Source organism: Thermobia domestica, chromosome 1 (genome assembly GCF_964235325.1).
Source record: "Thermobia domestica chromosome 1, izTheDome1.hap1.1, whole genome shotgun sequence".
Classification (NCBI taxonomy): domain Eukaryota; kingdom Metazoa; phylum Arthropoda; class Insecta; order Zygentoma; family Lepismatidae; genus Thermobia; species Thermobia domestica.
The window spans coordinates 218,305,392-218,321,604 of record NC_137454.1 but is presented as its reverse complement, the minus strand read 5'-3'; the positions used below and the strand labels follow the sequence as shown (position 1 = coordinate 218,321,604).

The window sequence follows — 16,213 nt, the reverse complement described above, 5'->3', positions numbered from 1 at the left end:
TTGTTTAGCTATTTCGACCTAGTTTAACGCCAAAGACTTACAGTGTTTATTAAGTAAATGTTTTTATGAAAAGAGCTACTTCTGACTCCTCTTTTTTCCCATTTATTGTAAAAAAAAATGTAAAAGAGAATTTCTTAAGAAGTTTTTTAAAACTAAACAATAAACGGAAAATGTTAGGACTAATCCCAATAATATACACAACTTGAAGAAGTCGATAATTTCAAGTATTTTGGAAGTATTTTAACGAGAGACGTTTACCGCACCGAAGAGACAAGATCATGAATGGCTATAGTCAAAGAAGCATTTAACAAGAAAAGATCATTCTTAACTAGCAGGATTAATATTGGACTAACGAAGAGTTGAAGGTTCAAAAACTTAGACATTACGGAAGTTAGAGAAGAAATATTTAGAGACCTTTGTAATGTAATATTGGAGGAAGATGAAGATAAAATGGACAGAGAGACTAACAAAGGATGATGTTTTAAAATGGATAGGAGAGAAGAGAACACTTTCAATCAGCATCTTCGTAGGATGGCCAATTAGATTGGACATATCTTGCGAAGAAATTATTTTCTTCTTACCACCATAGAGGGAAAGGTGGAAGGAAAGCGAGGGATAGAAAGAAGAACGCAACTGATCCATGATTTGAAAATATTGGGAGTTAAAAGAGAAAGCTGAAGATCGAGAAACGTGTAAGAAACATTACTAGGCTCAAATCGTACTACAACAACTACTACTACTAAATAATAATAATAATAATAATATAGATGTCGCTATCTGCGCTATAGTTTGCCTATCTGACGCAAATAGATGCCGTTGCATGTTCTATCGTTTGGCTGTATAACGAAGTTATTGAATAATTGCATAAAAAATGGTATACAATTTAGGTTATTGGCGGACAGCCTAAAACAGGGCTGCAAATAAGAAACAGAATTTTACTAGCGCAAGAGAAAAGCTACTAGTCCATATCCCACAGTAGAAATAATTTACTTTCGGTATGATATTAAATACTCATACCGATGAACCACTCTCCCCGAGTGAGTTGTTATTTGCATCCCTGGACTAAAAAGAATGTTAAAAAATATAAACAATGGGGACTTTTAAATAAGGACAATTTTACCTATGTACAGGGTGGTCCGGAAGTGGGCGTACCACCTTTAGTTTCAATAGTATAGTGTTTGTTATGGCAGAATGTCTATACACAGTTATCTTGAAGTCTTAAGAGTCATAAACATCGGAATGATCACCATCCATGTCGTAGCACAGCTGAATTCTGTGCCAAGTTCTCACAAATGTTTTACGGAGATCTTCCGGAGTCACAAGGGTGAATGCGTGTTCCACAGCTGCTCGTAATTCCTGCGTTGTGTGATATCGAGTGTTTCTTACTTGTTGCTTTATGAAACCCCAGAGAGCATTGTCTGGTGTCGTCAGATCGGGAGTTCTTGGAGGCCCGGCAACGGGAGCTGATGAAGATGCACAACCTCTTCCAATCCACCGGCCAGGAAACTTCTCATTCAGGTAATTGCGCAGGTGAATCGCGAAGTGGGCTGATTCTGCATACTGTTGTATCACAACAGTATAGTACAGTGTCTTTGATACCATTTTCCTTCCAGTTGAGGCACCAACCATTCATTAAGCATTTCTAGGTAAGAATGTCTATTAACATTGTCTTCGAAGAAGTAAGGCCAAAAATGTGTATTGTACTCATTCTACCCCACACCATCACATTTTTTTCTCCATCTCTTTGTAAAACCGATGGTTTTCCTTACACCACATTACAATGTTCCGAGAATGCATACTCCGGTAGATAGCACACTCGTCTGTGAAGAGAATTGCACTACGGGATCGTTTGCAAGGGAACGCCTTAAAGAGAGTTCTGCATGCCACTTTCAGCGCATCCATGTCGGCGTCACTCAGTTCATTCACATGCATTGGATGGTAAACCCTGAATTTTAGTTCTTCTTTCATGTACCTCATCATAGTGGTCCATGGAATACCAAGTTTCGAAAAACTTTTTGGTGTTGATTTTGAAGGCGACTGCTGCACTGATGCTCCACTTCACGGCACGTTTCCCTCCGGTTTATCGGTCGACCGCCTCGGGGAAAGTCTTTCACACTGCCCGTAGCAAATGCACGTTTCTTCCATCACAACATTGTTGCTTTTGTTGGTGGATTAATACCAAAGCGGTCTGTAAATTTCGCTTTAACCTTTTCTATGGTGTCACGTGTGTAACGCCTTTCGTGAAGCCAAACCGCAACAACCTAATCTTTGTTCAATGCTATATGGATTTTGATCACACATTCTTGATTGCTCCAACTTCACTGCAAATAACTGTTACCAAGCAGTAAACAGCAGAAAAGAAATTAACATGGATAGCAATGTTGTCAGACAGTGCCAAGCAATGTTACCAAACAAATGTGGGTAAAACCTAAAACCGTCAGAAAACATCAATTAGGGGTACGCCCACTTCCGGACCACGCTGTATAATGTACAGTGGTTCAAAGACTCGAGTTGAAGAATTAGTGGTTATAAATACCAAAATTCTAAATTATAATAACCTGACTTTAGTATTTTCTTCTAATCTTAACTCTACTCGTAGATAGGAAATATATATGAGATGTAGTATTCTACGCAATTTGACATTTAGAATTTTATAATGGACAAATTGACATTTTCTTTGATGTTGATGGAGCTTTCTTTAATTTAACGTCCCTATTCATTCACTCAAACCGAAGTATAAATTATGCTCTCTTCCGCACATTTATCTGCATATTAATAATTAATACTTGTTAATTTTAGCATTTTATTAGTACTATATTTGAGTCAGATCATTGGAAATATCATGGTTTTGGTAGTATAGCATAACTCAACGTATGGTTTGTTTACGTTTACATCAAAATTAAAAAAAAAAAAATACAGTAAAATATGAATATCTAAATAATATATTTTATCTATTAATGTAAACAATTTAAAACTGGCTTGAGTACAAAATACCAACTGTCTGTATTGAATGCATTAAGTCTAGATTGCTTCCAAAATCTAATACTGATTATTGAGACAAACCAAAATTTATTTTATTCTATCAGACATGCAAGTGAAGTGTCCAGGCGAGGAAATATGAAAGGTTTGCGGATGGGATTCCGCAGTTTCATATAAAACGATCGTCTAGATTCAGTCATCCACACTACACTTGAAGTCTAGACTTCAGTTCTAGTCATTCTTTTATACTTACGCAAGACAAGAAGGGGCAGAGCCTTCGAAATTGACTTCAGCTACCACAGGAACACAGTATAAATGCATTTTCATAATTACTTTTCTAACAATCTTAGATTCCTTGCTTCGTATCTGAAGCATAGCCTTCATACATGCTATGAGAACAGCTAATGGAATTATAACCTCTTTATCATCCTGTTATCAGTTTCATATTCTTTTCAATTCATTTTGTTTCTACCTCTCGCAGTATTCTGTGAGAAATAAGTATAAATTGTAGATAAACTATGAACCGGCAATCAGTGATTTGATTCTCAGTTGATACTCTAGCATTTAGTATTCTTCACAGAATAACAACGCCTTTGTTACGGATTATGTTATCGTTATCCCCTAGTATATTATTTTATATATCTGATGTATGTACTGTTTCCTTATGTAATCTCCCGTATGAGGTCTACCGCGACTATCATAAGTACTGTTATTTAGAAGAATCAAGAGTTATAATGTTCGTGATATATCTCTATATACTATTAATAAGAGATTACACTACTAGCGGAGTCTTCAGTTACTTCCCTAATGCTGATAATTTTATTTATTAGGAATATGGATGAAAATAAATTTAGAAACAAGCTTGAATTCTAATATTTTTCTCGAAATAGTCTTTGCTTTGTATATAACTAAGCACAAACAATTTGCTGAGCAAAACAATATATTCACATTTAAAAACTACATACGTGTGACAGTTTTGCAAACTAACACTTTGACTTAATCAGACACTATCTAACTAGTTAACATTTATGAGCAACAAGAAACAATTTATGCAACAAGAAACCATGTATGCGTCCTACAAAATATGAACTTTCTTCCAACAACTGAAGTTGTTTTTCCTTTTTTGATACACAAATAGCGCCCCACATCATTTGTATTTTGTTACATAAAACAACAGGTAAAGCCAAATAACGTTTTAATGTACACTGTACAGCATAACTGTCACAATAGGGAACCAACAATGAACAACCTCAAATATTAGAAAGAGACTATTTTGTAAATACAAAAATGTCAATACAAATGAACTCCTAATATAATACCCATTATTATTATACGGGTTACATTATGGGACCAGTTTCATAATGAACCCGTTAAGGGTCTCATAACCCCTTTGGTCTCTATGTCCACATTTGTGGACACAAATTGATATATTTTTCCTGATCGTTTTGTTAAATCTGCTCGATTAATTCCTGGCATACACACGCGTGAACATCTCAACACCAAACACATTTTTTTTTTTTCCGGTAAGCTCGAGTGCAAGTGGCAACCGCCTTTCCATTGTTTGAGATGGCAGGTGTTGGTGGAACACAGGCTTTTGTGGAGTAAGTATTATTTTTAGTGTAGTAAATGAAGCTCAAATTTTAATGAAGAAAGGAACAAATTAGTAACAAGCTGAAACTTGGTACAGATATTGAGAATGATGTTCTAAACAACATACTAAAAGTCCCCTAAAATCCCAAGTGACCTTCGCCGCCACATTGGAAAATGGCCGCTGGAAGTATCAAATGGACAATACGCAGATAAAAATTGCAATATCTTCGCTATGGTTGAACATAGAGAGATAAATTTAGTGCAGTTTCATAGAACATAGATAACACAATATTTTTATAGAGAAACATTTTTTTTATAAAACGTATACTTTTAAAAATATTTAGCTCTAAATTCTAAAATTTCGAAAACTAAAGTCAAACTGATTTAAAATTCAATTGAACTTGGGAAGTAATTATTAACATGTTAAAATTTGATATAGATGTTGGTAAAGATTATTTAAATGACATACTAAAATCCCACAACTTCCTCGTTCGCCATATTGGAAAATGTCCCAATGTCCGAAGTAATTGAAAGACGATAGTTTCTTAAGTGAAATACAAAATCTGGACCGGGCTAAATATTTGATAAACTGTAAATGTAATCGATCCAGAGTCAATGCTGGTACGAGGGGCAAACATTACGACGTATTCAAGGTTGTCGTCCGCCATCTTAGAATCATCTTGTTTATTTTAAATAGCTACATGGTAGTGTGACATATTAAACAACATCCTCGTTCAAAGAGAAACCCAACAATAAGGTTATTTTTCCAAACCCTGCAACGGTTTTGAAGTTGTGAAGAAATTTAGGGTATGTTATGTGTGAAATGCTGTGGCATGTGCTGTGCGAAATTTTGAATTGAAGGATAAAGTTAAAAAAAAAAAAAAAAAAAAACAAGCTTTGTAACATCTCACATTGCGTATTCTTTAATAACCAGGAAAAGAAAGAGTTAACACACATAAGACAAATACAATCACATGACATGTTCAGCATGCCCACCGTTCTGTTCTATGCATATTCTTAACCGTGCGACCAAGGGCTTGTGCACTGTGTGAAGCGTATTTGGTGATATTTGTTCACAGGCCGTAATGATTCTCTTTTCAGGTTGCTAATGTCATTAATTTTACACTAGTAGACAATAGCTTTAAAGTGCCTCCAAAGATAGAATTCCAACGGAGTTAGTTCAAGGAACTTTGCTGACCTCTCAACTGATCCATGCTTACCTATCCATGAACAAAGAAAATGTTCATTGAGTCATCGATTATATTGCGACCTTAATGCGGCGGGGCCCCATTCTGTTCCCAATATTAATGAACTCACCCTTCCTCGTTCAATAAAAGTGACATAACAGTGTTTGCAAGCATATCCCTATATTGCGCAGCATCCAAGGTCCCATCAATGAAAACAGGTCCAATAATGTTTTGTCCCATATACCACACCACATCATATACCACATATACTACACAAACAAAGTTATGAGGAAACACAGGGTCACGAGCTATCTGGGCCAACGCCTATTCACAAAAATCCATCGGTCTATCAGAATCATCCTCTGTCAGTTTTTGTTTCAACTGTAATTTTTAAGGATGCCACTTTCCTTTTTTAATATTCTTTGATCACTTCTGACACTTGTATTGTGTTCACTTGATAGACGTTGCACACTCTTCGTAGGACTTTTCATCAATACACCAACACAGTTACTGATGTATCTGGATCAATTGCATTTCATGGTCGTCCTGATCGAAGTAAATCATCAACATTTCAAGTTGCTCTGAATTTACGGATTAGTTTTCGTACAGCACTGTCTCTACCGGCTCGCGATTAGGATATCGCTTTCTGAAGGTGGCTATTATTATTGTTCAATAGCGTCCTCCAGCCAAAAGGATAATTTTGATTCTTTCCTCTCGAGTTAGCATCAGCATCATGTCCTACCTACAAGAAAAAAGTAAAGAGACAGTCGGTTCCCGTCTATCCAATGTTCCACACATAACAAAATTTAAGTCTTAATTATAACATAATCTGTCCTAAGTCCATTCACAACTTCAAAACCGTTGCAGATAAAAAAAAAAAAAAAAAAACTTTACCATAGGATTTCTCTGTACTCTGTGTAAAATGTTCGGTACTGGGTTAATACAAATCATAATTAGATAGATGCATCAAAGATGCAAGGTGCAGGTAAGGTAATGGTGTGGTGTGGAATATGGGTCGAAAAACTTATTGGACCTGTTTTCATTGCTGCGACCTTAGATGCTGCAAATATGGGAATATGCTTGCAAACACTGTTATGCCACTTTTGTTGAACAAGGAAGAGTGGTTTCATCAATATTGACAACAAGATGGGGCACCGCCGCATTATGGTCTTAATGTAATCGATTACTCAATGAACATATTCCTTGTTGATGGATAGGTCGCCATAGACCAGCTGAGTGGCCAGTAAGATTCCCCTACCTAACTCCGTTGGAATTTTATCTTTGGAGGAACTTTAAAGCTATTGTCTACTAGTGTAAAATTAATGACATTGGCAACCTGAAAAGGAGAATTATTCGGCCTGTGAACAAGTATCACCAACTACGCTTCACAGAGTGCACAAGCCCTTGGTCGCACGGTTAAGAATATGCATAGAACAGAACGGTGGGCATACTGAACATGTCATGTGATTGTATTTGTCTTATGTGTGTTAGCTCTCTCTTTTCCTAGTTATTAATGTGTGATGTTACAAAACTTGTTTTTTACTTTCTCCTTCATTTCAAAATTTTGCACAGCACATTTCACAGCATTTCACACATAACATATCCTAAATCTCTTAACAACTTCAAAACCGTTGCAGGGTTTGGAAAACTAACCTATCGTTGGGTTTTTCTTCGAATGAGGATGTTGTTTAATATGTCACACTACCATGTTGCCATTTAAAATAAACTAGTTGATTCTAAGATGGCGGCCACCAATATGACGGAAGATAACCTTGAACACATTGTAATGTTTCCCCCCTCGCACCAGCATTGATCCCAATTGACTCCGGATCGATTCCATTTACAGTTTCTCAAATATTTAGCCCGGTCCAGATTTTGTATTTCTTAAGAAACTATCGTCTTTCAATTACTTCGGACATTTGGACATTTTCCAATATGGCGAACGAAGAAGTTGTGGGATTTTAGTATGTCATTTAAATAATCTTTACCAACATTTATGTCGTATTTTAATTTGTTAATAATTACTTTCCAAGTTCAATGAAATTTTAAATCAGTTTGACAGTAGTTTTCGGAATTTTAGAATTTAGAGCTAAATATTTCTAAAGGTATACGTTTTATGAAAAATTGTTTCTCTATAAAAATATTGTTGTCTATGCTCTATGAAACGACACTAAATTTATCTCTTTATGTTCAACCATAGCGAAGATATTGCTATTTTTATCTGGGTGTGGTTCATTTGATACTTCCAGCGGCCATTTTCCAATGTGGCGGCGAAGGTCACTTGAGATTTCAGGGGACTTTTAGTATGTTGTTTAGAATATCATTCTCAACATCTGTACCAAGTTTCAGCTTGTTACTAATTTGTTCCTTACTTTTTGATAGTTTGACTGCACTATTCGCCCATATCATTGCTACAATCAAGCTTTTTTGTGTGATAATGTTTCAGAGACTTGTTGGCGATTATTAGCTTTGCTTTATCTCTGAACAAAAAATAAGAAGTTATTTTTTAATGTCCACAAATTTGTATACTGGTTTTATATTTGATAGTTGTTTCTCTATTTTTCATATAATCTTTTAGGTTTGTTTTGCTGCAAAATTGTGCATGCTAGAAACGAAACATGATATAAATTCGTAGAATGTAGTAAAACACCTATTATTAACGACAGCATTATTTCATTTTCATTATTAGAAAGTATACGAAAATTTGTAACTACACTAATTTGTACTATTTGTGCTAATCACTGATGTACCGTAACAAATATTGGAAGCATATAGTCAATGGTTTTGTTCTTTTCATTTTTAGGAGAGCTAATCACAGGTGTTCTAAATTTGCTTGAGGGTTCAGATATCGATGATGCAGATAAATGAAGATAGCAATGGCGGTGTTGCGAGATACGAAAATGGTAAGCAATAAATTGTTTTACTCGTTATCTATTCTGAAGAACTGAATTATCAAAACAAGGTTATTTGTCCAATGTTAGGCGGGCTTTCCATTTTCGTCTTTTGTAACACCGCCATTGCTATCTTCATTGCTAGAGTTACTGGAGTTGGATCTGGATCATTATCTGAATCATCAATATCTGAACCGTCAAGCAAATCTAGAATACCATCTATGGTTAGCTCTCCTAAGAATGAAAAGAACGAAATCATAAAGTGGAGATGAAAACTGTTTTTATTTGTTCCACAAAAAATGAGAAAATGGATATTCAGAAACATAACAAACAATTTGATGTGTTGTGTTCTCAACAAAGGAGAAAAATGTAAGAAAAATATTACTAAATAAAAGTATTATATTTAATAATAAAGTGTTCAGTTCATGGTATTTTTAGTGTATAAACGTAGCCGATGTTCATTGTGTCACAACAATGTAATATGTCAGAACAAAGGTGTAGTATAGCAAAAAAAAAAAAAAAAGAAAGAAAGAAAGAAAGAAAGAAAGAAAAAGAAAAAAAGAAAGAAAGAAAAAAGAAATAAAATTTAATTGTTTATGTAAATATTTAGGTATGTAATTACTTGTTATTGAACCAATGTTCACAAATGTGGATATAGTGTTTTTTTTTTTTGTAAAACAATAAAAAAATCTGAAAAATAAATTGAAAAATATGATTTTAAATGTTTCAGCATACAAAAAATAGAAAGATGGTTTAAAAAGGTTGGTAGTCTGGGACCGAAGGGGATGACATTCGACCCATAAACAAATAACTAACGCCATCTCAAATATAAGTGAAAGAAAACAGGTAACTCATTACATTTTACAGCACGCATACCCACTGCTATAAAAGAAAGTAAATATATAATGAATATAACTTACCTTATCCATTTTCAGTGCATTATGCTGTGCACGTAAAAAAAAAAAAAAAAAAAAAACTTCGTAGGAGGACAATTTCTTCAAGCCTTCACTATACTAATAACTCTCCACACAACGAGCTCACGTGATTTCTGGTGCTGTGGCGGGCAATTTCCTTTCGTTTTTAGCTCGCTTCTACTACATTGCAGCTCTAGCTTCACAATATAGGCAGGGGTCTTAATTTAGGTGTCTATCCTCATATTAGAGGTTCTTACCCTATATTAAGATTTGTAAAATCATCCCTAAAATTAGACTAAATATACAGAAAAGTCGGGATTTCAAGAGAGCGGATTGGACCCCCAGTACTCATTCTCTGCGTCAGTCTGATTCAAAAGCAGTGTTCGTGAGCCGATGTAAAATTTGCCTGAGTTTTTGTTCGTATTTTAAGGTGTTCGGGTTGTAGTGTGTTCAGATTCCAGGGCAATACCCTATTTTATAACTATGGGGAAAAACATTTCCATTTCCTCCCTCATTATTTTTAATTACTTTTCCAATTTTAATTACTTTTCGAAGTTTTGAAAAGGTGATCATTATGGCTGTTGTTCTTCTTAATAACTTGTGAAGTCCTGAAGACAGAACGTGGGAATCAGGTATCAGCGAAGAGAAACCTGAAAGAAGAAAAACAAATGCACCCAGTGCTGAATAAACAGTGTTACCTAACACATCGAGGAGTCAGAACGACAGACAAGAGTAAACACAGGGATATCTGACATGGTATTGAAAACAACGGGAGTCATCATTAATATGATTTTCTAATTTTCTTCTCTTTTTTTTTTCTAATCTTAAATTTTCTCTTTTTTTTCTTGTTATTGTTTATTTTTCACTTCTTGTTTCTCGTGTCGGATTGATGAATATCGATTCAGCAATTAACACTTTCTCTCCTCTGTTTGCTTTTGTTTGGAAAATGAGAGTGAGAAATAAAGAAAAGGAGGCAGGTGCAGGGAGAAAATGGAGGAAATAATGTTTGAGTGACCTTGTAAAAGATAATTAACTGCATTTTGTTTGTGATATTGAATGGAAGTGCATCCGATGCGATAATATTGCCTCTTATTTCCTTATTAGATTAGTCTCTATTTATAGGGAAAATATACTGTTGTGACTACATTGGCGTACTATTTTTTTTTTTTTTAAGTGCTTAGCCTGTTCTATTGTGAAGTCCAGTGTTATACAACTATTATTAAAAATAGTTATCAAATATAGGCCGAATGCAACTTATCATGCAACATGAACTCGTATACAGGGTGTTAGTGAACTAAACCGACCGGGAAAAATTTAGAAATTCAGAATCCTTAACAAGAATAAAGTACTACTACTAGCAGCACATTTTTTTTAGAGCATGCTTATTTTTCCTCTTCCTCTCGTTTTCATAGCAGTTTATAGTGACCGCAAGGATTCGTGAGGGCTGGGCTCTATAAGAATCAAAGAACTGCTTTGCCTCACGTGTGATGTATTGGAAGAATTCTGTATGATTCGTGGAGCTGCCTTCTGAACGCATAATTGATGAAACGTGAAACAACGGATTTGCACCAACAGTGTTGCCAAAGTTAGAAAACATGGCGAATGAGCAACAAAAGAAAGCACTTGAAGTATAACACGAACATTAACAATTATTAGAATTAAAGGGTAACAATAATAATAGCAAAAATATAGAACAACAAAAACAAACAAGACGAAAATTTGCTGCAATTAGATAACATTGTACTCTCGGGAGATGTTTTCTGTATAGTACGAGTACGAGAGATCACAGAGGGAAAATTTCATGGTTGGGGATTGACGACCGGGACACATTCTCACGTTCTATTGGATGCAGAATGGATAGATCTAGGTCAGGTCAAGCTTCACGACTCTATGCGATCACTATAGCAGTAACAGAGTAACACTCAAACAAGAGGGCAGGCGGGAAATGTTTTAAAGGGAAAGAGAACACACACCACGCGGAACCACAGGCTTAATTCATTATACAAAACACAAGCTGAACTTGATAAAACAAAGATAGACACGTCCGAGAAGTTGGCCCCCCCCCCATTGAAGCACTAATGATCTATTCTAGTGCAATCGTTAGTGCTTCTTAGAACACCAACTCCCAACATTAGTGCTTCAATAGTTTGGACGCTAGAAGCAAAAAACTTTGGGGGGGCCAACTTCACGTTAGCCCCCCCCCAGAAAGCACTAACGATTAAACCAAGTGCAATCGTTAGTGCATCGTTAGTGCTTCCAGAAAACACTGATATTTTCATTAGTGCTTCAATATTAGTGTAGATATGGCCAATTACATTTCATGAAAAGCCCATAAGGAATACCTGGGGAATTTTTCATTCGGTCAAATTCCCACCAAATTCAAAAGCGCTAATGATATCTTCTAGTGTAATCGTTAGTGCTTCTTAGAACACCAACTCCCAACATTAGTTCTTCAATAGTTTGGACGCTAGAAGCAAAAAACTTTGGGGGGGGGCAACTTCACGTTAGCCCCCCCCCAGAAAGCACTAACGATTAAACCAAGTGCAATCATTAGTGCATCGTTAGTGCTTCCAGAAAACACTAATAGTTTCATTAGTGCATCAATATTAGTGTAGATATGGCCAATTACATGTCACGAAAAGCCCATAAGGAATACATGGGGAATTTTTCATTGGGTCAAATTCCCGCCAAATTCAAAAGCGCTAATGATATCTTCTAGTGTAATCGTTAGTGCTTCGTTAGTGCTTCTTAGAACACCAACTCCCAACATTAGTTCTTCAATAGTTTGGACGCTAGAAGCAAAAAACTTTGGGGGGGCCAACTTCACGTTAGCCCCCCCCAGAAAGCACTAACGATTAAACCAAGTGCAGTCGTTAGTGCATCGTTAGTGCTTCCAGAAAACACTAATAGTTTCGGTAGTGCTTCAATATTAGTATAGATATGGCCAATTAGATGTCACGAAAAGTCCATAAGGAAGACATGGGGAATTTTTCATTGGGTCAAATTCCCGCCAAATTCAAAAGCGCTAATGATATCTTCTAGTGTAATCATTAGTGCTTCGTTAGTGTTTCTTAGAACTCCAACTCCCAACATTAGTGCTGCAATAGTTTGGACTCTAGAAGCAAAAAACTTTTTTTGGTGTAACTTCACTTTAGTCCCCCACGAAACACTAACAATTAAACCTGGTGCAATCGTTAGTGCATCGTTATTGCTTCCAGAAAACACTAATGGTTTCGTTTTGCTTTGCTATTAGTGTAGATATGCCCACTTATATGTCACAAACAAAGGTGTCCAAACTCATGAGGACGGCGCCCACGAGTTCGAAACATACGCTCACTCGACCTCAACCTCACGAACTTAACGTGACATCAGGCTGTTGATGTGAGCGTGAGGTTGAGTGAGCTCTAGGTGAGACTGGTGAGGTGAGCGTGAGGTTGAGTAAGCGGTAGGTCAGACTGGTGATGTGAACGTGAGGTCAGGCTGGTTATTTGAGCGTGAGGTCAGACTGGTGATGTGAGAGTGAGGTCGAAATGAGTTTGTGAGCGTGAGTTTGAGTGAGATTAGGTCAAAGTGATCACCTCTGGTTACGAAACTCCCATAAATACATGGGGAATATTGTATTGGGTCAAATTCCCTACAAATTCAAAAGCGCTAATGATATCTTTAAAACAATCGTTAGTGCTTCGTTAGTGCTTCCTAGAGCAGTAACTCTTAACATTAGTGCTGCAATAGTTTGGATACTAGAAACAAAAAAAAAACTTGGACAAACGTGAAGTTAACTCCCCAGGAAGCACTAACAATCAAACCTAGTGCAATTGATAGTACATTGTTGGTGCTTTTAGAAAACACGAATAGTTTCGTTAGTGGTGCTTCATTATTAGTGAGGAAACTCACGTAAGGAAACATTGGGAATTTTTCGTTGAGTTAAACTTCCGCCCAATTCAAAAGCCCTAATGATCTCTTTTAGTGCAATCGTAAATATTTCTTAGACCACAAAATCCGAATATTAATGCCTCAATAGTTTTTATGATAGGAGCACAAAAAAAGAGGGCTAACTTCACGTTAGTTCCTCAGAAAGCACTAACGACAAAATCTAGTGCAACCGATAGTGCATCGTCAGGACTTGTAGAAAATAGTAAGAGTTTTGTTTGTGTTTCTATTAGTTCAGTTTTGGGAGATACATTTCATTATGTTTCTAATTTTTTCGTATGAAAATTAATCTTTTTTCCTTGGCTCATATATAAACAGTCATTTTATTATTTTATTATTTATAAATGTATCAACTCAACGGTGATGTGTATACACGACTCCAAAAGTGCATTACCACCTGTAATTCTCCTTTCCCTGCAATAGCAGGCAACCCATAAAACTTGGTGGTTGAGTTGGTTGCAAATTCGAAAGGCGTTGGACTCAACCTCAAGTTTGTCACAAATATATCACTGTGGCAAACTGCAAATAAGAGAATAAAACAAATTGGTAAGAATGACAATTCTATTATTGTGACGGAGTTGGATGACATCAAAAGTTAAAAAATGACTTACTTAAGCATTTCAAACAAGATGAATGGTGAGAAACTGATATAAGAAGAAAGCATTTCTCTCTTTCCCCCCACCCCACCCTAAAAAAAGAAACTCACAAAAAGGAAAAGTCATAAAATATAAAGGTTTCATATAAAAGCGTAATAGCACAAAAACAAATAGCTAAACGAAACGAAAAAGAGACGAACACAGAATAGGGGCACCAGTGGCGTAGCAGACTTGCGGCCCTCCCATTCAAGATAAAGAGATGGAACCCTAGTTGTAAACCCCATTGTTATAATAATAATAATAATAATAATAATAATAATAATAATAATAATAATTATTATTATTATTATTATTATTATTATTATTATTATTATTATTATTATTATTATTATTATTAGAAATTCGTTTCCTTTTCAAAATCTCTTGATCTGCCTAAGAGCATCAATGCATATAGCGATGATGTGTGCACGTTTTGTCAAAGGACCAGTCCCAAAGGCCAAAAGGGATGGAAATTTCCAAGAGAGACAAATAAAAAACATTCTTATGGTAAATTCTAGTTCAAAGTTTGAAGCACTTGCTTTTGCACGTGATTTGTTGTTTCTTCTTTCAAGGAACACAAAAGTTTTGGCGTCTAAGTAATTATATCACATAATATTGCAAATTTGCAAGTGGATGTATTTACATTGCAATTTGTGGTAATAAAGATATTATGATTAGAGAACAACATTGTAAATATAAGTTTAATTTCTTCATCCATCGCAAGTCTTACGGGCCCCTTATACCTCGCCGCCCCCGCCCCGAATATCGATATCAAAAATTTAGAATGATATATTAATGTCCATATATTTGTGATATCGAATGTTGATATATGATAATATGGATATCGACGATAGGGATGTATCGACATAACACAGGCCCAGGTACGAGTGATGCTTGAAATATAATGGAATCAACAATCAAATTCTAAATAAGTTCTCCATTTCCGTATTCAATGTTGAGGGGGAAGGGTGTTAACCCGAATAGAAATTTTAAGAAAAAAATGTTAAGATAAAAGTAGGTTTTCCATTTCCCTTGAATACAAAACTATTAACAGAAAACTATTACTGTAATTTACCTTTTACTTCTGTTTCTGATTGTTATCACAAATCAGCGACAGTACACATACTTTACATAGTATACCAATACACTCTATAGCTTTTCACAACCAAGCAAGCCGGAAGATGAATTTCCTGTGATATTAAAGTGGAATGTTCTATAAAATAGTCATAATTCATTGGCCATATTTCAATCAGTACTTTAGTACGAACTAAGAGCTACAAGACTAAAAGACTTCTGCATTTTCCTGAGAATTTCATTTTCTTAATGTAAGTCCCCTATCCTGGGCTAATTCTGGCTACCGCGGTTTCGAGGTAATCCGTAAACGAGAGAGTAAAGTTTGTCTACTCTCAACCCTCGACAGTTTGTGGAAAGATATTTCACAGTTCATGTTGTTATTTCTTCGTTAAAAAAACACTTCTAGTTGACTCTATTCATGGTGAATTACTGAACTTAAACATTTACAATTATTGAAAAAGGAATAATTATTTTGAAACATAAAATGGCATTACAGTTCAGTAGAATGCAGTAGTAGATGAAGTGAATGAAAATATTGTTTATTTGTTGAGATGTGCAAACTGAATGTGAATAATAAGTGTTTATTCACACATACTCTTCTCCAGATGCGGATCTACGAAGGACTTCTGGGGACTCGGTGTTTGAAATACCCTACTTAGAGCTACTTTTAAGAGGTCCAAACTCTGGAATGGGTTTTATTTATATATCAAATAAGAAAGATTCCCTTTTTGGGGGCAATCGCTCTGATCGCCCTCTGGATCCGCCCCTTCTTGTGTTGCATACTTTGAAGACACTTAGTTCGTGTCTACTACTGACGATGCTGATTAGGGATGCCCACATCCGGATAATCTTTTATTCGGATATCGGATAGAAACTTATTCGGATTTGCAATATGCGGATGACAGGTAACAAAATGGATGACGGATAATGGACAATATCCAGATGGCGGATAACGGATAATATCCGGATAACGGCTGACGGATAATATCCGGATGACGGACGACGGTAATACC

General features: G+C 35.7%; 1 protein-coding gene across 2 annotated transcripts in view; it reads left to right on the top strand.

Moving 5' to 3' along the window:
- Positions 1-16,213, top strand: part of LOC145693919 (cGMP-dependent protein kinase, isozyme 1-like) — a 912,022-nt gene that overhangs the window by 135,580 nt on the left and 760,229 nt on the right. The gene's annotated exons all lie outside the window — the stretch shown is intronic.